Source organism: Poecilia reticulata, chromosome 23, assembly GCF_904066995.2.
Source record: "Poecilia reticulata chromosome 23, P_reticulata-male-v2, whole genome shotgun sequence".
Classification (NCBI taxonomy): domain Eukaryota; kingdom Metazoa; phylum Chordata; class Actinopteri; order Cyprinodontiformes; family Poeciliidae; genus Poecilia; species Poecilia reticulata.
In genome coordinates this window covers 8,670,393-8,696,792 of record NC_088852.1, presented here as the reverse complement: position 1 = coordinate 8,696,792, position 26,400 = coordinate 8,670,393, and the positions used below count along the sequence as shown (strand labels likewise).

The 26,400-nt window shown below is 39.2% G+C and overlaps 1 long non-coding RNA gene across 1 annotated transcript in view; it reads left to right on the top strand.

Annotated features, from left to right (window-relative positions):
• Positions 1-26,138, top strand: part of LOC108165881 (uncharacterized) — a 74,092-nt gene extending 47,954 nt beyond the window's left edge. The window contains exons 3-4 of the long non-coding RNA XR_001776215.2: positions 5,664-5,793; positions 26,101-26,138. This is a non-coding gene — a long non-coding RNA (uncharacterized LOC108165881). The remainder of the gene's footprint in view (positions 1-5,663; positions 5,794-26,100) is intronic.
• The last annotated feature ends 262 nt before the right edge of the window (positions 26,139-26,400 follow it).

The window sequence follows — 26,400 nt, the reverse complement described above, 5'->3', positions numbered from 1 at the left end:
ATATGTCTTTTTTACTGCAGTGAGCCTCGATGTAGCCAAACTCCGTCAAGTATGACATTGTTTTTATGCCATATTAGATTCGTCATGTTGATGCATTTTGACCTGCTTCCCCCCACGTGCTTCAATTTTCCGCCGCAACACGCAAACTTCCCCATTCACTCAGTGCGTTATAGTTCCACATCGCTTAGGATTTGTTGCTGCGCGTTTGCACAGTGTGAAGGAAAGAGGAGGCCAGCTGCACAGGCAGGCTGAGAAATGAGATGCAGGTGATCGGTTTGTGTGATGGGCAACAAGAGACCGTGATCGGCGATCACCGATCATACACTTTTTCACGGAAATCGGCCGATTATGATCGATCGGCACACCTCTAGTTGTAATAGCTGATGTAACACAGAATAGTTTTAGTGTAAATGAATGTCAGTAAATGACAGGAAAGAGGAAAAGTTTGTCTTTTTATACACTGAATGTAAACCATTGCTAAAGTGAATTCTCGTGTGGTTGGGGCTCACTTTTTTTTTTTCATTCTTCCTGTCTTTTGTGTATTGATGAGAAGGGAAAAGTTTGGGATGTAGCTTCTCGCAATGTAACCAAGTTAAATGAGTGGCAGGTGGTAAAAGGTGCATGTGCTTTGTTCACAGAGAGGAAGGAATGTGATGGCAATCACGCCCCTGACGAAACAATTATCCCCCCTCTCAGTCTGCTGCCACATCTGACACACAGGGCAAGATGAGAGTCTGCGATCACCGTTCAGCACCTCCATTTTTCTCCTGTCCTCGCCTCTCTGCCTCAGATTTTGTCTTCTCTTTCACCTAGCCATCACTGTAATTAGTGCTTCTGTCATTTGTTCTGACACGGGTGCTCACGCTACTTTGTGCATGTTTCTGTCACGGAGAGCCTTAGAGAAGGTGGGTGTGCTTTGGGCCTCTAAGAGCGTTTGTTTGTTTGATGGGGGGGTGGGAGTGGGGGGCGGGGTAAAGCGAAGTAGCAATAGGTTGACTCTTTGAGCAATTGATTCTCAATCGCTGAAGAAGCGTTTTCCTTTTTTCCTTTTCTTTTTTTTCTTCACCAATTCAACACATGATTAAAGGCGGTGGGGCAATTACTATTCATCTGGAAGAAGACAGGAGGGACAAGCCTACGAAGAGTGTGAGAATCAATCCATGATGAGCTGTTCTCCTCTCCTATTTCACACTTTATCCTTCATCCTTACAAGCTCTTTTTCCTGCCTTTCCTCATTTTGTGCTTTTTCCTCTTCAGATTTGCTATTTCTGCCAGTTTTTTTTTTTTTTTGGTTATTATTTGTCAACTGTTTGACGATTTGACCAAACACTATCATCATTTTTACCACAAGCTCATTAAGGGTGTTGCTTGTTGTTTTATCAACAAACACTGATCCAATAATGTGCATTAGAACACCTCCATGTAAAATAGCTTGCATAGTATATATTAATACCCATTTTCACATTTCTTGTTTAAGGCGTTCTTAAACGTTTAAGGAAAAAGTTTTTTTTTTCCTAACATTACTCCAAAACAACAAGTTGACATTATAAAAGGCCATTCTTGTACAGTAATGCACAAGAATTACACTCTAAGCAGCAGCTAGATTTTTATACAGTTATCAGACCAAAGAGTGGAGTTGGTGATTTTAGAAATGGTTGCTGTAAGTGCTGAAATCCAGCTTTGCTTTGCTTCATATTCGAGGTTTAGTTGATTAAAGCTCTTCATCCAGACAGAGCAATGTGTGGGAATAAGGTCGTATTCACTCAGTGTAATTGCTTTTTCAGGCAGGACTGTCCCAGGTCTGGCTCGTGTGGCGCATGCATCTGTCCCAACTCATTAAACCCAGCAAATTGTTTGTTGGTGATTTCATTTAGTTCTTGTGATTGTTGACTGTTGATGTGGGATGAGAATAAAACGAGACAGGGAAATGTCTTGTTAACTGGAAGTTTGTTGACACAAATGTCTAAATTGTAATTGCAACAAATGGAATAAAAAATGAACTACGTCTTGTGGGCATGCAAATGATTTATATACATGTGACATGCAAATTGAGAGGTGCTACATGAATAACATCAGTGGATCTTGAGGTAGCAGTTATGAGTGGTACAGCCAGCAAATTCTGTTCATTTATAATAATCAGAAAATCCTCTTGCTTGCCTTATTAGTAATGAAGTGTAAAAAGACCAGTGTTAATATGTTTATTCGTTCCTTTGATAAACATAATAAGTTAGAAAGAAATCCAAGGGCCGAGACTTTGTTTGTTCCAGAATCAAACAGGACAATCCTTGTTCTTCAAAATTGAGAGGCTTACACTCTCTTCCTCTACACAACAGGAAAGCATGACCAATTAAAGTTTATTTCTCTTCACAGAGCTTTGCACGGCTAGGGAAAGACAAATGCAGACAGGCGCTGAAGTCAGCATGGACAGGTTAAAAAGAAACTGTGCTGCATGAGAAAAGGAACTGGGAAGACTGGAGAATGGTGCTTGCTCAAATATGCTGTGGGAGTCTTAATGTTTTCAGTACCTCGCTAAAATATTTTCTGAAACGGTTATTTCTGCTTTATAGTCTTTAATTATTTGATTGGCTGTTTGATTGTTTGCAAAAGATTTGATGATCTACATTTGTGGCCATTTTTCAGTAAAGACAAGACAGTTGTCATATTGTCCAAGTCGTTGTCATATTGTTGGATTTTGAGCATTTCCTCCTCTGGAAACTTGTGAAAAACATTGGATAATTCACTCAACTGAAGATATTTTTGCGCTGCGGGGAACACATAAAACAAGGTGATGTTCATAATCCAGTAGTGTGCACAAATCTGTTAAAAAAGATTGCATGCTGGACATCCCAATGAACACGTTGCATTACTAACAGGCATCAAAAGTTTCATCCCTACTAAATTTAAGTAATTAGAAAATATACTCTGAGATTGTAAGCGGTGGTGGTTGTACAGCAGGCGATGCTAATCGCTCTTTGTGTACATCTCATTATACGGGACGGAACTAAAGCAAATCACCGTCCTGAAACAATTAAATTATGGGCATGCGAAGTGAAATCAATTGTCAATTATACTATCATGTCACTTCATCCAAGGAGGCTCCTTTTTTAGTGGGTCTTCCAGGCCAGCATGTAGCCATGGCGATTGTGCTTGTGGAGCATCACCTCAGTTAAAAACAAGAAAAAGATTCTAACAGCAGAATTAAATTGCATGTTTAGGATCTTGAACGGTAAAAGAATGTAATAAATTACCCCTGAGAGCGAAAACATGATGTGTGTAATGAATGAGAAATTTGATTTAGCATCAGGGAATACTACAAAACCCGCATGTTGCATTATTGAATATCACGCAAGACACCGAGTGATTAATTTGAGATAATAATGCACAAATTGAAAATAAAGAATATATTTTGAGTGCTTAGTTAAAGAAAGTGACCTTTCAAACACATGCTGATGTCAATTTATTATTTAATTAAGGTTTCATGACCTGTTGAAGCTTAGAGGGCATTTAAAAGGACAAGTCAAAGGAATATTTGCATAACTATAATATTCTTTGTGCTCTCTGTACTTGGTACGGAGGATGTCACAGACAATGTACAAGGCAATGAACTGCAAAGGCACATCGTGCCTCATTCGAAGAGTAAGTGATCCGTCGATTGCCGCGATAAGCAACTTTAAATGTTAAAATGAAAGGCGACTGATATCTTAAAGAAATGCCGAAGAAAATATCCATAATGCAATGTGATGGTATGATTTGTGAACCCAGGCCTCCTGGGCCTTTCAGACACAACTATTTGAAATTTTAAACAGTGCATTACGCAGCAAAAATATTGGCATTGGCCCTTGATATTTTTGCCTGTTATCTTTGTTTTGCACATTTACTTATAAATCACCCTTTACACCTGGGCAGGGTTTAGCAGTGCACTGCTAGTTTTACTAATATGAGGAACAAAGCGTGCTCACAGCAATGCATCTCAGGAGGTGTGCTTGATTTTTATAGTCTGTCAATGTTTCCTTTGACTACCTGTTGCAGTGAAAACCATGTAATGCTATTAGTCACTTTTAACTTTTAACACTGAAAGTTTTTTTTTTTCCCTCCCACTTTCCTGAGCTCATCTTCAAACACCTGTGGTACAAACCTAATTCTCCATATCAGCACAGCCCTGGCCCCTTCATGTTTCGTATTATATGAGGAAGTACTCTAGCCCAAATTTCATTTTTTGAAAAATGGGGAGGGGGGAAAAATCAGCAAAGCATGCAAGAGGGGAAAATTGAGCTGTTTAATACTCTGTTTGCAAATGGTTTTCTTGAGCTATATCACCAGTGTTCCTCTATTTTTGTAGCAGTAAGTGCAAGAGGGTGAATTACATGTCAGGGTGAAACGATTTGAAGGCAGCATTCCTTTAAGTTTATTTGTTCTTAAACAAATAAAAAATAGTTTTTCTTTAATTTCACAAAAAATAGCAATATATATTCAGAAAAGTTTATAAATATTTTTTTGCCACAAGGCTCGATTGTTGTGGAAAAGCAAGGTTACCGATTTAGATCAAAGCAAATCCATGTGTTAAAATGGCCTAGTTAAAGTCTCTGACTAAATTCATGTGAGAAGCAGACGAGATTTGACAATTGATAGTTTTTCTGTCTAATTTGATTAAGTATAAACTACCTTGTGAAAATGACTGGACCAAAGTTTCAGTCTCTAAATGTGATCTGCCCTTTTAGATGTGATTATTTCCTAACAAGTTTTTTCTATTTTTATTTTTAATCTTCTTTGAGTTTTACTCATAAGATGAGAGCTGTGATTGATGCGATTCAGAAATTTGCAAGTACATAGCATGCAGCTGAAGCATGCAATTGTCCAAAATGAAAGTTGCAAAATATATGAATAAATAGTGAAGTTACACTCTTAAATTCTTGAAATACTTTCAATGTAAACAATAATACTGTAGTGTTTCTAAGTACTGAATATTAATCGACATTTACAATGACTACAGCAATTAGATAAACTACAAATGAACACCATCATGCATTATTCAACAATTCCACCAACTGTCAAGAGATGCCACAATATAAATTGCCTGCCATTTATGTGTTATACATTCACATGCTTTCAAACAATTTTCTAGAAATTTACTAAAATGCTGCACAGCCCCAAATGCTACCAATAGCTACAATTTGCTGTTAAATGGTAAAAACCTGCAATTACCCAGCTTTTGCCGTCTTTTTGGCTTTTCAGTTTGCTTCACGGTATACAATCAGAAATCACATTCTTTAATATTCATGCGGCATCCGTTAAAGTGTGCTGCTCTTTCTTGTGATGGCTGGATAACTGGACAGGTGGATGGATACTTACACATGAACACACGTATAATAATCAGTGGCGAGCTGTAGGGACCTTTCGAATATTCAGAAAAGGTCAAGAGCTGAAATAAAAATAAATTTAAAAAAACTGAATATATATGACTGACTAGAAATAAAAATTATATAGTAAAAATATTTCAATTGCATTAACAACTAAGAAATAAGAAGCAAACATTTGCAAACTGCATCTTGGGTGTTGGCCACAACACAAACACCCTTTTACCCCAAATGAAAGGGACATCATTGTGGTTAAAGAGCACAATTTTCATTTAATCTAACCTGGAGTTTTTCTTTCCCTTTTTCCAGATGAAATTTTTTTTAAATGCCAAGCAGGCCTAATCGGAGAAGAACCTTTCTGCTTGGGCTGCATGGTGTCCTGTAGTGCCCACTGGACTGCAGGCCTGGAGGTTGCGCTGTTTTCAAGATGGCTCTGCAGGTGAGGCTCAGATTCTTTTTCACCTTCCACATAATCACTAAAAGTGGAGGACATTTAGGTATTCCCAGTTCCATTGCAGAGCTGTAAGCAGACACATGCCTTCTGTTTTAGCCACAAGTTATCCCACAACAATTACACAGAGCTGCTTCCTTTTAAATGTTGTACATTGATAAAACGGCTGTTTTAAATTACTCGGGGTGATCCTGAGTAATTTAGAGCAACATGGATTATTTGAAATGTAAAATCCCCAAAAACTCGAGCAATTTGCATGGACATAAATTTGGACGTGCTGTTTTTACATAAAGTGGATTCAAACCTAGAAAATAACTCTCCTTACTAAAACTGGCTAAAATCCATATCACATTGTAATATGATTTCACAACTATCTATTTTCTTTCTCATTACAAGAAACAAGTTTGCCAAATTAACCAGCTACTTTAAATCTAAACCTGCCAGAGGAATTTTGGGCTTAAATAATTCCCTGCAGGCTAGTTAATCAAATCTTGACCTTCTAATCCTAAACTGTTATTAAATATATGTACTGCCAGTTAAGTTATTAAGATGAGTATTTGAGTAAACGTTTTAAAATGCCTTTCAGACTTCACAGCATTGTTATAACTCTCAGTAATTAACGCTCGCAGCCCTGAATGTGGTCAGAATCACTCAAAGCAACTCGCCCTTGGCTTCTTGAGCAGACACATTTTCCAGATGACGAGCTCCATGATTGAATGGACACTGGCCTGTAATTAGACTTTAACAATATGCCTGATGCCGTCTGCTCCTCAGCCTCCCCTCTTTCTCTCTCTCTCTGTCTCTCCATTTGCCCTCAAATCCACAGACTCAATGGTTTCCATGTAATGACTACTGAAATGGGTCATTCTGTCTTATTGACACCGTCTGGACATTATGGCATGTCAGCATCAGGGGTCACAGTTTCTATAGTAATGTTGTGGATCACAGTCCCTCTTAATGACCTCAGCTGCGTTTGAGGAAAGTTGTCTCTTGCTGCCCTTGGTGCTCTGTCCATCCATCCATCTCAGCGAAGTTCTGGAGAGTACTTCGGGACGCACACCGACATACAACAGTTTTTATAATACAATATAATTAACATTAACATTCAAGCAGTGAAACCACAGTAAACATGAATTGCCTCACAGCCATTCGGAAATATTTTTAATAGTTCCAAAGGGCTTTTCCAAAAACCAAACATCTTAACTGGAGGCAGAGTAAAACGCAGAGTCAAAGCTCACGTCATAATGTTCGTAGGAGAAAATCTTACATCTACAAAAAAAAAAACTGAGCTAAATCACCACAATTTTAGTGCAATAAGTTGTAGTACCACAAAGAAATGAATAACATCTATTTAAAAAAAATTCATTATGCTGCCAGCTCACTCTCTTTCTTTCAAGAACACTGAAGCTGTGAGAGTGTGAAGGTTAAAGCAAAAACCTTCAGCCTGACCCACATGTGAAGGCTTATTGTGTATTGTCCATTTATTTGAACACCGCTACAAGAGAAATTTTCTACATCCCACTGACTCCTGCACAAACTCAAAACAGGAATTATTTGGCCTCATGCCAAGCAAGTTGAAAGATTTTTAACTATCAGTCCAACAACAAACTTCTGTTGTAGCTTATGTGATTCAAACAACCCAAATGAGATTTTGTGATGCGGTCAGTCAAATTCTGTTAAAGTTTTTGTCGGATAAGTTTGTGTTTGTCAGCAATAATGCTGTTTGACTGACTGAATTTCAATCTGCAACCGCTGTATTCAAATAATAAGAGTGGTGGAAACATCAAGTTGAAAAAAAAAAGAGTAAAAACTGATATCCTGTTAGCAATATTAAGCAACGTTTTGTGGGTCAGTGCAGAAGTTTACTACTTTAATATCAATGGAAAATCCTCTTTGCCGTTATTTCTCTACATGTGTGCATAATGTACAGGAAGGGGAACAAAATAAAACGGCAGAATTTAGAGTAGCATACGTTTATACGTGTGTAAAAGTACGCCTGCTTGATGCAAAACACAGGACAGCATCTCTTCGCCATGCAGTATGCAATGCTCCTCCTTAATGTGTGTATCTGTGCACTTTTAAAAAGAACAGTATCTAAGATTTGTCAGTGAGTTCAGCTCTTGTATCTGAGCACAAAAACAGCCTTGATTAGCTTAACATTCATGATTATAACATGTTTTAGGGACAAAATTAAAAACTCTCAATAAGCAGGTTGAGGTTTGAAATCTTTGCTAAATAAGAGCTGAAGCTCAGATGTTGTACAACGACTAAATTGAAACTAATCTTGCCGCAGTGAGGCGCCGTGATCATTTAAAACCGTTACCTGTGATAATGTCTGTATACACCCAGGGGGAGCCATATTTAGATAAGACTGGAAAAAGAGAATATTATCAATTTTATTTTCCAATTTTTACACTATTTTCATAAAAGACCTTCATCTTGAGGCTGTACTTGGAGACTGAATGTGGCGAATGTAATTCTGATTGTGCTCCCCTGGGCATTACATAGGTGACACGACTGAATTTAGCTTTGATGCCTGAGGCCCAGACGGAGTCTGTGCCACCCATGTGTCTCCTAATCTCTCTAAAACAAGACAGTCCCCTGAGCCCGTAGTCTCTGGCTATGCGGAAGAAGTGTATAATTGTGAATTTTAAAATGCACATTTATCCGTGTGACTTAATTGTGTCTATTTCACTCTTGTCAGTGTGTGTGATTGACTTATGTCCATCTCTCATAGTTCTATGCTTTGTCATTTCTATGAGGAGAGTAGATCAGTTGCTGTTTACATGATGTCTGCAACCATAGCAACAAAAGAACCTTGTAAGAATCTCCACATCCAATTATCTCTCTTCCTCAGGCGTCTTGGACTTACTGTGCTTTCTGCCAGTCCCCAAACGTTCTCATTCAGTTTTACCCTTGCAAACACAACACAACAGAAACACACAGATGTAAAGACGCACGCACACACACACACACACACACACACACACACACACACACACACGCACACACACACACACATGCCAAGACCAAAAATATTTGGTAGCTTTATTTGGTCTACGATTAAAAAATTTTGATTGCCAAATCTGATGAAGAATTTTTCTGTTTTTGCAAATGATTTTTGTGCCTGGGTTATGAAAATGTATACTAGACAAAATAAATATGTGTGAGTATTTTGAGTATGAAGGCATCTGTGTTAGTGTGGATACATGAGTATGTATGAGTACAAATGAGAAGGTTGTTATGCATGTGCATGAAAGCGTGTGATTCAGAAGGCTTTCATTCTTTACAGCGTGTTCAGGTCTTATTTTGAAAGTCTGAAGGGATTGCTTTAAGGATTGGTTCAGTTTCATTAACCATATAAAATATAAATGCCTATTATCCTAATTTGATGTTTAATCAACTTTAAATGTAGATGGTAAGAATAGAGAAGTGAGTCTCTTATTTGTAAAAATTTTTGCAAACTTCATTTGAAAATAGGATTCTGGTATAGTTGTCCTAGCAGGTTTGGCTCAGTTCTTTTAGTAATATGGAACCTACTCGCTGCCTTAAGTAGCGATGGAAAACGAAGAGTTTTTTTTTTTTAATTTGTGTACACAAATTGCGCCAATTATGACTTTAGATTCAAATTAAATATACTTTCTGATATCATTGCCGTCCTCTTGTACATGATTGCTTGGTCTTCAGTAAATGACACAGCATGGAGGTAACTTTAAAACCTGCTTCATGTTTGGACTGTTTTGATTCCAATTAACTTTCTGAGTTATCAAGCTTATTAGCTCAAGCTAAACCTTCAACTTGTAAGACTAAAAAATACTTCATGATGCATTTCCTTTGATTACCACTCTCAGTTTTGATATGATTAATCTGTCTGAAGTAAATGGTTTGCTGTCGTGGAGCTCTGCCCGACAGACATTAATCACGTTCAAGTTTTTCATTTGTCTCTCCAAAAGAATTGTTCCCATTCTTTATTAACTAAGTATTTCACTTTGAACATGATATTTATAAACGATTAGAGTTGTTGCAGTGTGCTCTGCTGTGCTCAGGTTTCAAATTTTTGATTTGAACCTCAGCTAAGCTATATCTGGTTCTGCACTGAATTGCTGTTTGGTTTGGATCTAAATGACTCTGAATTTTGAGAATTGATGGCAAAGATCATATTTTTCCAAATTGAGAGTCTGTGCTGCTATTAAATTTAAATGCTTTTTACCTCCCACGTAACATTCTTCTATCCTCATTGTGTCCTTTCTTTGTCTAAGATCACTCAAGCTCATCTGCTCCTGGTAAAGATAGCATTTAATTTTACCTTGTGACTCTGAAAGTGTGTCCAGTTCCAGAACAGTAAGGTTTCCTATTGTTGTAGAGGTGATTGTGAAGAAGCTAGGTCAAATGGGGAAAAAAAAAAGCAGTATTAACTTTGAGGATATAAGAGTGGCTCACCAGGCAATTATAACAAGATTAGAGGGAGATTTAAGATGTGAGAGATCTTGGATGCTCATGCATAGAGACAAACCAATCTTGCCCTCTTCCACCCACTTTCAAACAAAGCCTGGTAATTTACTTTGGCATATAGAAAGGCAGAGCTTGGCTGGTTTATGTGTTTAGACATGTTGCAACTCAGAAGGCAGCCAGCCAGTCACAAATACAGACAAGCTGGCTGCTGGGCGAGTGTCTCCTGTCCTACAATGTACAGCGTACTGTTCAAAACGGTTCGATATGACAGCGTTTGCTTATTCCTGCCTGGACTCAAACTAGTTTACTATGAGGGGCATTCTTTGGACTACATAAACTGAAATTGTCTAGAATTCAGGCGCATTTAAAAAAAATAAAATTATTAGAGATTATGACAGACATTGTTTTGTAGTCTGGGAGCAAGACCATAGTCGATATGTGGAGGTTTTGCTTTAAAGTGTAAAATTAGAGCAAAGTAAAAATGATTTTGTTTGCAAAACAAAACTTTTGTTATCAATGACTCCTATCATTGATAATATTACACAAATTTATGCAATCACTTCTGTTATGTTTAATTATTTTGTAAAAATCAGTTCTCACTTTGACATGAACGAGTTCTTTGTAAACAGTAAAGGTTATGAAAAGCTTTATTTTGTTGATTGCTTTATAACAATAAAAGGTAAAACATCAAAGATAGTGAATACTTTTTTTATAGATACTATATCTGCACCACAGTATTAAGTCATCCCAGTAACTTCACCACCTTTTAGTCAATTAAAAGTTAATGAAGTCACAAAATGAGCTTCAGTCTTGGTTGGCACTCTCAAATCCCAACTGACCAACCTTTAATCTATCCCACTTAAAGATGCATGAGGCTTCCCAGCTGAGCTTTAATGGCCATTAGATCTCCCCATGATATGAATCTACACCCTTGTCTGTTTAAAAATGACAAGGTGCCTACAAGTTACCAGAGTCCAAACTTTCCTTAAGCCTCACCTTTTGTGAGATTGTCAAAAGGACTCTTCTGATTTTAATTGATAGCTGGCCCAGTGCCTCGCTGAGTTTTAATGGATGAGTACAAGCACCAGTATGTCATTTTATTCTAGATTTCTTTTGTCTTCCAAAATCATGGTGTGGTCATGGGGCTTTAAGGAAGACAATTTCCCTGTTTATCATTTTTTAAAAATAGACTCATGTATATATATAAATAAAATTAACTCCTTTTAAATTTACCTTAATTCAACTTGAATTTAAGTGATTCCACTTGACCATGCAATTTAGTATCTGCATTTTTGCTGCAATTGTTGAAAATCAGTTTTAATTGACCAAAGATATAAACTGTTTTTTAGTTGTTTTATTTAAATGCAGGACATACATATGTCTAAAGGATTAATAAGATTGGTACACTAACAGGTTGCTTTATTGTTTAATTTAATAAAAATCAGTATATCACGCAGCACATCTTTTCTCACTATATATTATATGGTCAGTTTTCAATAAAATTGAGATTATATTTTAAATACATTAAAGCAGATTTAACTTACTCTCTGGGACATTGGTCATCATATTTTTGTTCTTTAGCAGTTTAGGAGCATAAATATATTTTACTATAGGATTTTTAACTTTTTATACCTAAAATCTGTATGCACTTGTATAAAGAATCAGAGAACTAAGGTTTAATCTCTTCATCTAATTTCTCAGTTGAACATTTTGGCCTCCATCTGAATTAGGTACCTAAATTACCTTAATTAGGGGTAAGCTTTTGAAATGGGATCCAGCCTTACCCTACAGTAAACTTATGGCAAACCCTCTTAACATATTATCTCCCTGCCCCCCCTTTAAACTTTATTCCTACCTCTTTCTGTCTCTTCTATGTCCTCCATGGCAGGAAACAAATGGCTGTCCAAAGGCATTTTTTCCCCTTATTTGTGGATCAATTATGAACACACGGATGTTGTTGGGTGGACAGATGCACAGTCATTGAGTTATTGTAAACATGCCAGTATCATCAATGATCGGAGTCCAAGCCGCAGAGGTCGCTTGGATTATTTCTAAACATATCAATAATGTTTATTTAAGAGACTGGCCTGTGCGGCAGACTTTCCCCGTGTTCCGCCACAGATTCATTTCATATCCAGATGAAATCAATGTGTTAGCCAGCTTATGTAATTTGAGTATGAAGTGAAAGAATTGCCCTTGTTTTCTTTTTTTTTTTTTTCTTTCAATTTTCACATCAACCTCTTGCCGGGTCCCCACTAGAATTTTAATAGCAGAAATGCAATAGTTACCGCACTGCAGCGAAGGGGACAAATCTTATTGCACATGGGAAACAAGGTCATCCATTTACATTCTGACTCCAGCTGCAGAGCCGACGCTCAAAAGGAAAGGCCGCTATTACCGGCTCCCCCAAGAGCGTATCGGGTCAACTCCCATCGGGCACACATGTAAACCCACACGAATACAGGCATCCCACAGACTGATGAGGTGGAGCTTTCCCTTTTGACACACACACACACACACCCACACACACACATTGACAGGCATGTTCATCTCTATGACCTCACCTCAATTAGTTGCCTGCATCTTTGTTTTTCTTGCCGTGCCTAATTAGGATGCTCTACCCACTGAGCTGGTGCTTGATGAAATTCATTTATCAAAGGGGGTTGGGACAATGCTTCATGTCACACCATTAGGATCACTATCCCTCTCATCATCTTTTACTGCTCGCTTCTCGAAGATGTTTGATAGTTCTGTGTAAGGGAATGGAAGGGGGGAAGGGGCCGGAGGGGGGAACCGCCACGTGAAACAAAGACGTTAGCAGAGGATCTGTTTTGATTCTGGGCAAAACAGCAAAGTTGTGGTAGCAGGAGACACTTGGATGGAGAAATGAGTTTTGCGGCAGATGGAGGATGAAAGTGGAAAGGAGTTTGTGAAAGATACATAATGAGGGAGTAGAGAGAGGGAACAGAAGCCTCAAAGCGTGGTCTGCTCCGTCTTGATATTAAGTGTTTACTTACGATTCAGGAGGAGGAATTTCTTCAAATTACTTTCCCCGTCAGATTGGAGCTTAATTATTATTTTTCATTTAACTTTTACTGTCCAAGAACTTCCTTGATATAAACAGCCATTTTTTTTCCCCCAAAGGAAAGCTAGCTTAGAAAGTGCATCTTTAAAAGTCACAAGCTTCACGTTGACGACACAACACACGAGCAAAACGAGTCGATACAAAATCAAGCTCTGGCTTTAGAACAGCGGTTGCAGTCTCCAGTTACAGAAGTCATGAGCTTTCAACCCCTGAGTTCAGAATATTAAAGATCATTACGTGACCGAGAAATTTTTTTTTTTGCTGTTTTACCAACTTCAGAAAAGGTTCTAGTTTCTCTAAAGCCAAGTCAAGTCCTGCAGATTATAAGCACGTCTTTGTAGTTGTTCAAAAATCCTGCCAATTGAAAAGCAAGTTTTACCTAGTGAGGCCGTGTGCATAAATTTGTACTGGTGTTTTCGTAACCTTCGGCTTAACAACAACCAAGGAAGCCGATTACAGACGTGTTCTGTTTAATAAATTTGTTATAAAACGTAAAGAGTAGTGATGCATGGAAGCAATCTACAGAAGGAGTGGCATGAATACAAATAATGTCACACTAGTATGAATGTAAAAAATTGTTGCCTAAAACAAGATTTTTTTTCTTCACTGATTAAAACGTGACATTTGTCAAAGCTCAATCTGACCTACAGCTTTTTTGAAGTACTCATGCATCATAAAAGAAAGGTTAAATATCAAAATACTAATAGAATGGCACCTTTTGCTTCATTTTAGTGTTTATTTTAGCCCCTACCTTCGCAGCAGTGGTAGGTGTGGACATTAAGGGTGATTATAATTTAAACCAGTTAGTAACACCCTTTACCGAGAGCAGAACAAAGACGGCTTTCAATTTTTAAGGACATTAGTCTCTGGACTCGAAATAAAAATCAGAGAGAGGCTTGAGAGTAAAGATAAATGCATGTTTTGAAAGCTGTTGCTGCGTCTTTTTTGGCATACTTAAATCACACAAAAGCAACCACGTCCTTTTATATCCTCCTGATATTCAAAGCTTTTTAAGAGAAAAACACAAACATTTTTCCGGAGCCTCAAAGCCATAAATGTTTACATAGAAACAATGCTGGCACCTCTCCCTTTCTCCTTCCCGCTTGCTGTCTGTTTCTGTTTTGTTCCCTCCGTTCAGTAAGGTTAAATAGTTTATCTAAATTGCCGCAGGATATTGTGAGTCATTTTTCAAAACATTACCATTTATTTTTCGTGCGGCGTGCAAACTGACGCGAACAGCAGGGCGGGGCAGCGCGCAGGGACGGAGGGGGAGAGACGACCATCGGACCATCAATCACAGCAAAGTAGCCCACAATGACAGGCAGAAGTTCTCGGGCATTTTTTGAATGACTTGATTGATGTGTTTTTGAAGTGCAGTGGGAGAAGATGTCAAACCTGCTCCCTGGCACAGCGCGGATAGATCACACATCACCGTGCACAGCTCTCAGTTGGGATCAGCAGAATACTTTGCAGCAGTCTGCGAGGATCTACTTCAGGTGTTCCCGCTGAAAGAAGAGGCACGGGTTTACTGAGCGTCTTGTGGTTGTCTCGACAGCTTGTGATAGCAGTTGTCAGTCACTTATTGTAGCTTCACCTGTGGTAGCAGCTTTCATAATGGATGTTGCTAATATTGAGTTTTAGCTCTGTCAAATTGTGGGTGGCTTATATTTAAATACAGTTAACATCTTTACGGATATTTTCATATGCGCCGACCTATTTCAGAAACTGAAGTTTTGATGTCCTAATCAACATGATGCGGCACAGAACTGATAAAAATCAACTGTAGGCGCGAGCATGTTTGAGATTTTGTACTTTACTGCAAAGTGGAAGCTGCTGCCTAAGTAATACGTTATGTGCTGCAGCATGGAAGCTTCATCCAGATGTGACATTTAGATGCCTTCACCTGCCATTCACCGCCTTACTATGAGTTTGAAAGCTATTACGCTACACCTAAAGGTCAGACTCAACTTGACACAATGTCAGTTATCCTTTGAAGACATATTTTTTTCTTAGAAATGGAAAGAAATTGAATTTAAACACTCAAGGCAATTATTAGAAATGAAACATGAGCAAAGGAGATGAACTACATGTAATCTTTTGGATTTTAGCGAAAAATTCAAAAGATTAAGTTACATTTATTTGTTGTCTTTTCTTAAAACAGTCTTCAATGCATTGGTTCTATGGCCAAAAAAGTATACATTTTCCTGATACTTTCCATGATGTTTTACCCATAAGTCTTTGCAAAGTAGCTTGAGCTCAGTCATGGTAGGCAGCAAAAACATGTTATGTGAATACACTTTAAACTTTAAAAACTACCAAAGTTTCAAGTCTTTTTGACAGCCTCTAAGAGTTTTTCTTGTTTCCTGTTTAGAAGAAAACATTAGATTATTTTAGAGAAAGTCAGAGTGACAAAACCTCCTGTCTCTCACCGAGAACAAGATTAGAGTTTTTTGGGTGAGTCTCGGTAACTGAATGAACTGCAAACAACACATGTAACTCTGATTTTAGTTGATCATCAAAAGCCTTATTTCTCAAGAGTTGTTTTTTTATGTTGGCTATAAAATGCAGCTGGTGGTTTGATATAACAGAATTACAACAGCGCACACTTAACAACTGCTGCCAGAAAGCTGATGGGCAGTCTGAATATAAAAACAAACACATCTAGAGAAGAAGATCATTTACCAAGGCACAAATATTTTCTAGCTGATCCACCTTTTACTGATTTTAACCATCTGAAGGTAGAAGCTATTAGTTTTTGGCTCTTTTTTCTTTAACAAAAGTACTAAGCTGCCCATTAAAGCAGCATAGGAGCTGCATCCAGTTGTGACATTTAGATGCTTTTACCTGCATCTATTTAATGTTTATTTAATGTTTAAACATAAAAACAACAGGTTTGAAATTATAAAAATTGCAATTAGCAAATTTCTATTCTAATATAGTATTTTGTTCAGACATAATTCTTTATTTATACCCTCAAGGATAAATAGCAAAGAGTGAAAAAATTAAACCTCTATGCTTCATTTTGTTCATCATGAAATTTATTAATAGTTTTTTTATTATGTTGGTAGAAACCTTAAACATGTTTGGTTGGCAAAAGTTTGTTAAATTCAGGAAATGGCTGTCAGAAATTATAGAAATAGTTGCCTGTGGTATGGATATTTTTGAAGCAACACATTTAGCTGATTTGTGTTTTAAACATGTTCAGAGAAAATGGCTTAGAAAAACTAAATTTTTCAAGATTTCTATTATAGATTTAAGATTGTTTATTCATGATGTGGAGATTATAAAATTTTTTTAATTTAATCACACTTACTGTATTCAGAAAAGTTTAACTGTTTGTCATCATTTAAATCCCATCATTTCGTTATTTAAGTCTCCTGTCAGTACAAAGCCTTTTGCATTGTTTGCGTGCAGATCTCCCCTGTTCTGCAGTTACTTTTGCATAGAAATAACTGAGTTTGTCTGAGAGTCTGAAACTTAAAAAAACAAAGTCTTCTGAGGAAGCCGCTACGTCTCCTAGCATACCAGATAATCATTATGCACCGTGGTCATGTGCAGCTGAGAACATTCATACTTTTGTTCTCTGCCCAAGCTCCTTTTTCTTTCCTTGATTCTCAATTTCACACCATTCTTTCTCACAGCATAAAGGGTGGCGAGGCAAGGTGACATTTGAAAAGTGCATTTCCCTCTCTTCTCTGTCAATCTGTTCTGTTTTCCTCTTAAAGGCTGCCACATACACACCCGGCTACGCGCTGCCATGGTAGAGTGCAGATGGAGAGGGCACATCCTACACTCACCTTTTCTCTGCCCACTGACAATGATGTCTGTGGCTACCACCAAGCTTGTTTGCTTTAGTTGACCAGAAGTGACCTCTGGTCTCCTAGGTGACTGCCTTATAACCCAAAGGGCCCATTAAGAGTTGAAAACAACAGCAGATCTGTCACATGAACTCCCACACTGAGCTGCACCTCCTATTAAAGGTTGTCAGCACCTATGTAAAGATAATCGATAGATAGTCTCTATCTGATTCCAGCTCGAGCTTTTCACTTTTAGGAGGTGTTTTATTGCACATTTAGACGTCAACAGCTTGAGTGGGTAGATGTAGATACGGATCAGTCATTTAGAGCGAGGCGTTGGTCAAGAAATGGTCCTAGTCAGATCTGTCAATAAAGTAAATTTCAAGTTGAATGCTTGAAAATGTAGTAGCTTGTAATTTTGTTGGGAATTATGTTCCAGATCTGTTTTTTCCCCAAGAAGAAATTTTGTCCAAATCGGAGTTTGCCTCATGTTTCTGAAGATATATTTAATTTAACCCATAGATGGTATCGTTTTCACTTTGAACCGCCTTGCTGCTGGAACGTGCTATAAAAAATAAACTCGATAAATATAGATGATAGCTACTTCAATCAAGATAGAGCACCATTTCTGAAAGTCTTCACTGACTTTAAGTAGTGAGTTATACTTTACTTGCTTTTGAAATGGATGCTTTGTTATACCATTAATAATAATTAAAAGTTTCTCCTTAAAGCTGAAAAGACATTAAATTGATACAAATACTTAGAGCAACTCTTTACTAATTTATGTTACATTTTATGGCAACGGCATCCAGAGACACTTTTTTTTTATTTTTTATTTTAAAACCTGTCGAGTAAAAGGCTGAAAATTAGCTGGGTCACAAAGCCGAAGCTGTTTGAATGTGCATAGAAACATGCGATCCATTGGATGTTTTCTGCTGATGGCTTGCGAGCACAAGAGGAGAATTGTGCTCAAGGACTTGTTGAAGGTTGCTGTGTGCCGATCTGTGATTGCTGTGTAAATCGATTATAGCAGCACCTCCCTGAGAGGATGCTGTCAGCCAGCACTAAGCACTACTTCAGAGCCCGGGCGTGCGTTTTGAATCGTGATTAAATGTTAAACATTGCATTCAGACATAGATTATCTACATGTGCCGTACGCAAAAACATTCTGACATTCCCTCAAACCACCGTACTTAAAGTCAATCGCGCTTTCAAGTTACTTTCGGCAAGAAGAACGCTATTAATCAAGATGCAGTGTTTGGCACAGTTGAGCAGTTGTCTGTATAATGGAGTATTCTTTTTTTTTTTTTTTTTTTTACCTTTAAGCGCAAGGCTGAGATCTCTTCATAACAAGGCTTTGCACTTCTGCATTCATCATTTTATATCGTTTAAACTCCCTTGGCTCTGTTTTGGCAAAAGAAGGCGACACGTTGATGAATCTCTGCATCGTCCTGCTGACAGCAGCAGGACGCCGGCCAGGTGCACGCCAAAGGTGCTCTGGAACAAAGACGGGTATGAAGAGGATGTTGAAAGGGTGAGGGATGTAACTGGGACATGGGTTGTGAAAGAGTAAAATGAAAGGTTGAATGAAAGAGAGAGAGGTGTCCCGAGGGACTAGAGGAAAGGGTAGAAAGGGATGAAGAGAATGCGAGCAAAGCCAGGTGAAGTTGTTTTTCCTCTTCTGAGGGGAAGGTAGGGGTGTTTTGTCAGCTCAAACAGACCGAGGGTTATCTGTCTCCCCCAGCTGTGCCACCCAGCTGTCACAAGCCCCTTTGCCTTGTCTCAGTCCTGGCATCCTGGCACTCGGCTCCCTCTGCCCACCATTATCTCCCCGTGTGTGCTCTTCAGATTTACCTGACTTTTCACTCGTATGGAAATGAACGTTTTGAGGTAAACAAAGATGCGTCTCAATAAGTCTGTCCTTCTCAAGGCAAATAGGTTCCCCTCTCGCTGCGGGCCATCCCAGTGTGCCCATTCGCTTTCGTTCCTCCCTTCTAATTATTTCACTGTTTGTGTTCAAACGAAGGCAGATTCGTTTTCCTGGTGGAAGTCACACCAATGCCAATCTGTAGTCCCTGTTGCTGCTTCCACCACCCCAGCCCCGCCGGGTAAGAGCCTCAATTACCCAGAGTCTATCACTGCAAACAGCCACTTTGCAGCCAACCACCTGTGACTTGGACTAAGGGAAGCTCCGGCTAGAGCATGGCACTGCGGAGGGAGAACAGCCAAAGCCACGGGCTGGGCAGCCAACCATTGATTAAGGGAATCAGTATTGATTAAGGGAGCAGGGGACATCTGGAATGGACCAATTTATGTCCCCACATCAATTATTCAAATGGATTCCACTGAATTGGATTAGAGGACAATCTTCCTGCCATCGTTTCCACCCATATGCAATCTGCACCCTCTCAGCAAGCTGTCGTCACGAGGCTCCAGACAAGTCGGCTCAGTGAATTACAAAACTTTTAGCTCAAGCTGGGAATATGCGTGCACAAACAAGCCAGGAAGGGGCAGGTGCTGGGCTGTTAATGAGCAAACAGTAAGAGAAGCAAACAGCTAAAACACTGCAGGGCTCCAATTTTCACCTATTGCACCAAGGATGTGATGTTTCAAGCTCCGCTGCCTTGCTGATCGAGCTTTAGGTTTACTACATGGACAGCTACCTGATTTATTCGGGCTCAGGGAGGTGTTAAATTGAACGACTGGTTAAAATCACTCAGCTCTTTACAAATTGTCAGCATTTAAAAAGGTGCATTAAAATACTTCCAGGACAGGGTTCCTTTTATTCTTTCAGTAATGGATCACTGCCTAATGCCTAAAGCCAATTGTTGGCCCACACTGTGTTGTTAGATTTGTTTCTCAGTTTGCCCTTCTGTCTCTGTGTTGACATCTTGAGGGCTTGAACACCGCGCAGAATGGTGCATCCTGCTGCATCCTGCTGCAGTCTGAGCCAGAGGGTTATTCATATTCATAATGTTGTGGCTGCAGAAGCTGCGAAAACGTGTGCTTGCTTTGTTCGCTTATGGTGAGTCACTGCAGGCTGGGGCGTTTGTTGCAACGCTTTGTGTGAGTGTGTGCCTGCTGGGACTCCTCTTTGTGGATCACACAGCAGTCGCCTCGCAGGAACCAGAGCTCACACCGAGTCCAGCTGATGGGCTCCTGTCCATCGCGAGAGGGCCAAACGTGGTGGCAGTGTGACTGAAGCGGGAGCAGCAGCCCACAGGTGGCTGAGGATGATAGAGTGGCGTCCTTTGTCTGCCACCCTAACAGAAACGGTGATCCCTCTCGTATTAATGGGATACTTCACTAGCTCATTTTTATTCAGAACTGGAAATGTAAGGAATTTCTCTTAACGTTAGATTTTTTAAGTGGAGAGATCAGTGGTTTCTCATAAACTCCTTGCCTTGTATCATTGTATCACAGTTTGAAAACCAAAAAAATTAGGTAATACACATAGCAGGTGCCTTAAGAACAATCAAACACAGGAACTTTAAGTTTAGATTTAACACTCAGAAGAGTTTAACTCACTACTGCACAGCTGTTTTCATACAAAAACAATATATTTTTACATTTTTTGCCTGTGAGATACATCTTTGATTGGAGAACAATGACTAGAGGAAAAAAAACATGGTTAAGATATTGACAGAAATGACTGGGCAGGAAGATTTGTGACCCATGACAAACCATTAGGCACCAGCAGTAATAAGGACTCAAAATGTCTCTCGTTGTACAGCCCAACGCAGAAAAGTTGACAAATAAGTTGTTCAGACTTTTGGTGTGGATTTGATGAATGGGAAATTAGTTTCTAAAGCTCAAACTCACTTCCTAATGTCACTGCACATTCTCCAGTCGCAATAAACAAGGTGCATTTGTTCGGCTCAGATGGGTTCATCATGGCTGGTGTGAACCTGACCAGAGTGACCGGTCCCATGCAGTCCATCGTCTCCACAGGGAGACGATGACGTTGGACGGCATGAAATAAGTCTTCAGTAAATTCAGGGTGTGCCCATCCACTTCTGGTTTGGACAAATGAGAGAAGTAGTATAATCTCTGCACCCGGAATGGGAATCAGTTAAATAATATCCAAATTCATGTAAATGATAAGTGTTTATACACTTTGTAACTGTGCATATGTTCATTTAAAATCCAATCATTTTAGTACCATCACTGCAGAAAGACAACATTTACTGCATGTTTCTCAGATCATTTGGAACAAATTCCTCAAAACTCGTACCCGAAACAAGAAGCGAGAGCAAAATGTCCGTCGCCGTTGTAGCTTATAGATATTTCCATGTTAATGGGATCCTTTGAATTGCGCCCATCTGTTGCACAGCTATAATCCATTACCAGCAGGAGGAACGTGTCGGACATGTAAGTAGACAATGAAGTAAAAATAAATTCTGTGTTCTCCTCAACTAGATAATCAATTTGCCGAGTTGTATAGACTCACGCTGCTTTGGTAATTTGTGTTTCGGTGAGAACATTTGGCACTGGAGCCCAGGGAGCAAATGTGCAGCTTAGAAGGAACTGCATGGTTGTTATTGATCAGGAACTGGAATGGGAGAGAAGATTTGTTGAGACAATAAAAAAGACTTAATGTATGTCTGAGGGAAGCAGAGCTGCTGTTCGGCATAACTGGATGCATCTGGCCTCTTAAATCTACATCTATTCAAGGTTGTCCTATGATGTTTTAATCATTAGCATCTGAGGCATTAGTTTTTATCAATATAAGTCGTCATAAGCAGTTTCATCTTTTATTAGCTTATCACACAGTTGACAGAGGAGAAATATCCCAGGTTCCGTGCTGAAGAATTGCCTCGCTCTTTGTTCTAACTCAGTAACTCCACTAATATGACTCAGCAGGCTACTTTGTATTTCAATCTTGTTGCTAAAAAGCTTGACAGACTTGCATCTTCCTCCTCCATCTGTAGAGTCTAATCTTTTTTTCTTTCTGGACGTAACGTTGTGTTTCTGACTTTCTTCCTCCTGCCACCAGCAACACAAATGTTTACAGAAACGGAACAGACGGAGGAGAATGCACCAATAAATCAGAAATTGCTCCCATCTGCTTGTGATTGCAGTTGTCAATAACTGAGTCCATTGCTGAAATTAGACCCTTCACCGAGTGTCCAGGCTGAGCTGCTGTCGTCAATTCATCCATCCTGCCTGCCTGCCTAGCATTCAGTTGTGAGGAGAGAGAGAGATGAAGAACTTAATTTCAAAACTTCAAATCAAAAATATTTTAGTAAGGCTTTTCAGAGGAAAAGAACACTGTCCACACTGTCCACATAGATGTTCAGAGAAGAGATCACGAGGCCTGTGGATTCTCTGGAGGGGCTGTGGACAGATCCACAGCTCAGGTGGTGAATTCTCAGCGAGTTAGTGATCAGTGGCTTTAAAAAAAAGTGAAATGATGTCAACAAAGTGAAAAAATGATAATATGATAATAATATGACATTGAAATTGTGGAAAAATGAGTCATAGTACAGTATGACGTCAAAAAAGTGCAAAAATCGATCATAGTATAATAGTGTTTCTCAATTGTCCTGCCCTGCATGTTTTAGGTGTTTCCCTTCTGCCACACACCTGGATTGAATATTTGGGTGATTAACAGGTTTCTGCAGTACTTGATGGTCATGTAATCATTTGAATCAGCTGTTCTGGTCTAGAGGCACATCTAAAACATGCAGAGCAGGAGGGCCTGAGGACTGGAATGGAGAAGCACTGGTCTCAATTTTTCAAACTTTTTCCAAAACACATCTTGATGATCCCCAAGACTTTTGGGAAAACATTCTGTGGACCGATGAGACAAAAGTGGAACTCTTTGGAAGGTGTGTGTCCCATTACATCTGGTGTAAAAGGAACACTGCATTTCAGAAAAAGAACATTAAACAACAGTAAAATATGATGGTGGTAGTGTGATGGTCTGGGGTTGTTTTGCTGCGTCAGGACCTGGAAGACTTGCTGTGATAAATGGAACTATGAATTCTGCTGTCTACCAAAAGATCCTGAAGGAGAATGTCCGACCATCTGTTCGTGAACTCAAGCTGAAACGAACTTGGGTTCTGCAGCAGGACAATGATCCTAAACACACCAGCAAGTCCACCACTGAATGGCTGAAGAAAAACAAAATGAAGACTTTGGAGTGGCCTAGCCAAAGTCCTGACCTGAATCCTATTGAGATGTTGTGGTATGACCTTAAAAAGGCCGTTCATGCTCGAAAACCCTCTAATGTAACTGAAGTAGAACAATTCTGCAAAGATGAGTGGGCCAAAATTCCTCCAGAACGCTGTAAAAGACTCATTGCAAGTTATCGCAAACGCTTGGATGCAGTTGTTGCTGCTAAGGGTGGCCCAACCAGTTATTAGGTTTAGGGGGCAATCACTTTGTTGGAAAAGTTGGAAAAGTTTGTTTGAAAAGAACAAACAAAAAATTCAGTCTGAACATTTATTCTGCAAAATATTGCTTTGTTATGCCGCCCACTTTTCAGATTAGAATTTGCTTAAAAAAAAAAGAAAAACATGTAAATTCCCTCTTACTTTACAAGTATGCTGCACTTTGTGTTAGTCTGCTACGTAGAACACATTAAGTTTTATGGTGTTATATTACGGGGGGGAAAAATGTAAAGGGTATGAATATGTTTGTAACTTTCATCTTTCATATTAAGAGTTACAAAGTGGATAGTTTGAAAAATGGATGCACTTTCACCATCTTCTAACCTTTCCAAGTAGAAAAAGAGCAAAGATGAGTGAAATGCTTAAAAAAAAAAGATTGAAGCTCTTTGCACCTTCAGTGGTTTGACACCTCTGAAATCCCCCCCTTCTCCGCTCTTTTAAGTCCAAACGCAAAGATGCATCACAAACATCTGACAGGCTGCTACCATTAGCCAGCATCAGCCATTAATAAGCATGAAGTGTTTTTAAACTCAGAGAAAACGATAAGCACGCTCATTGTAAATGATGGACATGAAATTTGCTTTTGCCATCTCCATACGTCAACATGGCATAATGTTAACAGCAAGCTGCTTTGGATCTTTCATTTCCTCATGTTGTCATCACATTAGTTTCCTTCCTAGAGAACTTTGACAGCTACTGATGGAGTGAGATTTGTCACTTATATTGCTGTGTTGACAGTAAATATAATAGTGTTGTTGTTTTTTTTTCTTTTAGTTGAGGATAAGTCCCTTAAACCATTGAACGAATATAGGTCGAAGTCTCTAAAGCAGTGGCTTCAGCTCTATTGATCATCTTGTTTTCCCCTCTTCTTTTACCCATTCCTCTATCTCCGTGTAAGCAGACCTTCACATCTTGTATTTTAAACTCCACAGCCACATTATTTCTGGCTGTGGAGTTTGATGGCAGTGTGGGGGTTTCAGGGTTAAAGGGCTGTCGTGATCATGGGAGTGTGGAAAGCCACCCTGGTGCAAAGCAATCATAGCCGGCTCTCTATCATCCTCCCTCCTTCACTACCTCCATCCAGCCTCTCTCCACCCACCGCCCCTCAGAGGTGCCTCCAGTGTCCCCTCCATTATTCCCAGCTCACTAGTCAGAAAATTAGGGTAAAACTCGGCAGGCCTTCCTCCTCTTGCTAACTCTTCTCCTCTCTGTCCTCCCACCAAGCCCTCCTTCTATTTTTCACCCATTACTCCCAGTTCACTGGTCGGTATATGGAGGGTGACTCTAGGCCAATTCAATCTGTTGTCCCTGTCAAACCACTCAGTCTGCTGGAGTGCCGCAGCCCCCTGTCTATATTTACCCATCCAGCCGGTTGTCACTCTGTTTTGTGCATCTCGCGCGCCTCCTGCCCTCCTTCCCATTTGTCAATTCTTCTGCTAACTTTTTGACTTTTTTCCAATTCTGTTTGGAAGCTACTTGTTTTTAAGGTAGCATGTGAAGGAATTTATCATGCAGATTGCGAACGGTAGTTGTGTTTGGAAAGATAACATGTTGACGTGGAAAATGTTCATCAAAATGTATATTTTAACTGCCTTTGATGTGGTAGGAGGAGGAGGAGTGGTGCAGATTTAACCGTAGAAAACGCATTTAGTGCAGTTTGTAGTAAAACTCCTCTATAGGCAGCGATCACCTAAAGGGCTTACAGGTTCGGTTAATCTTCACCAGTTCTGCAGATTCCTTATCATGCGTCAAGCATGCTGTCCTTTATTATAATGACCTGGGTTGAATCGTGCCAGGAAATGCTCAATGAAAGAGTAAAGACTTTTTTTTTTAATCTGCCTCTTGACAGCGTAGCCTCAGGAGATTAAATGCATGCGTGATGTTTGTTTTAACTGGTGCCAGAACTTGCTTAAATTGTTCAGCTGTACAGTTCTGACACTTACATGCTCTTGCCTTTGACATAAATGTGACGGTAAACACTGTGCTGCCAATTCAATTCAGTTTAATTGTCATAAAGCTCATCTAAGTATCGCTATTGATTCATTTGGACAGTTTTGGTTGGGATAGACTCAATACAACAGACAACTTCGCCGGCTTTCAAAAATAGTAGCTGCAAAAAGTACTTGAAATTACTTTAGACTCAATTTAGTCTATTTTCTGCTATACATTGTTTGCATTATGCAACACCTAAGGAGGTTCATTATAATCCCTGCATAAGGTGATCTTTGGTCAAACTCTCAATTGTCTAAGTGCATATTCTAAAGCTAGTTTTACCTACTTATACTATTATTACAGGGCAGTACATTTATAGCGCCCACACAGTCAACAGTATTAAGAAAAATACGCATATCTGAGATGATCTCAGCTGTGCTGAACACAAGTCAAAGGGGCAGAAAACAAACGTGAGCTGACATGAATTGTCGTTTGTATTGAAGGTTTGTATAACAGACTCATTTCAAGCCAAGAAAAAACAGAAACAGCTCCACAGATTCTTATGCTGACACCTTTAGGTTGTGGTCCGGTGGAAGGTTTGAATTTTTTATTTTTATTGTTTTGTGCTTTACAGGAGTGTTGCATCAGCAACGTTGGGATCTCCAGAAATGCCACGAACCACCATCTGATCACACATGTGGATTGTGAACCCGCACCAAAGGTAGGCTGCTTTCTTAGATGTTTAACACCTTTCTTTAGAAAGAAACAGCAAAATTGAATTGTAGCTTTAAATTCAATTATGCAAAATTATCGATTCCCTTATGGTTTTTACTGCTTCTAGAAACAGTCCAGTAAAATACAAAACTGTCCAGGTGAACGAATGTTTATAGATCGCAAAATAATGCTTAATCCATTAAACTGAAACATTCTATAA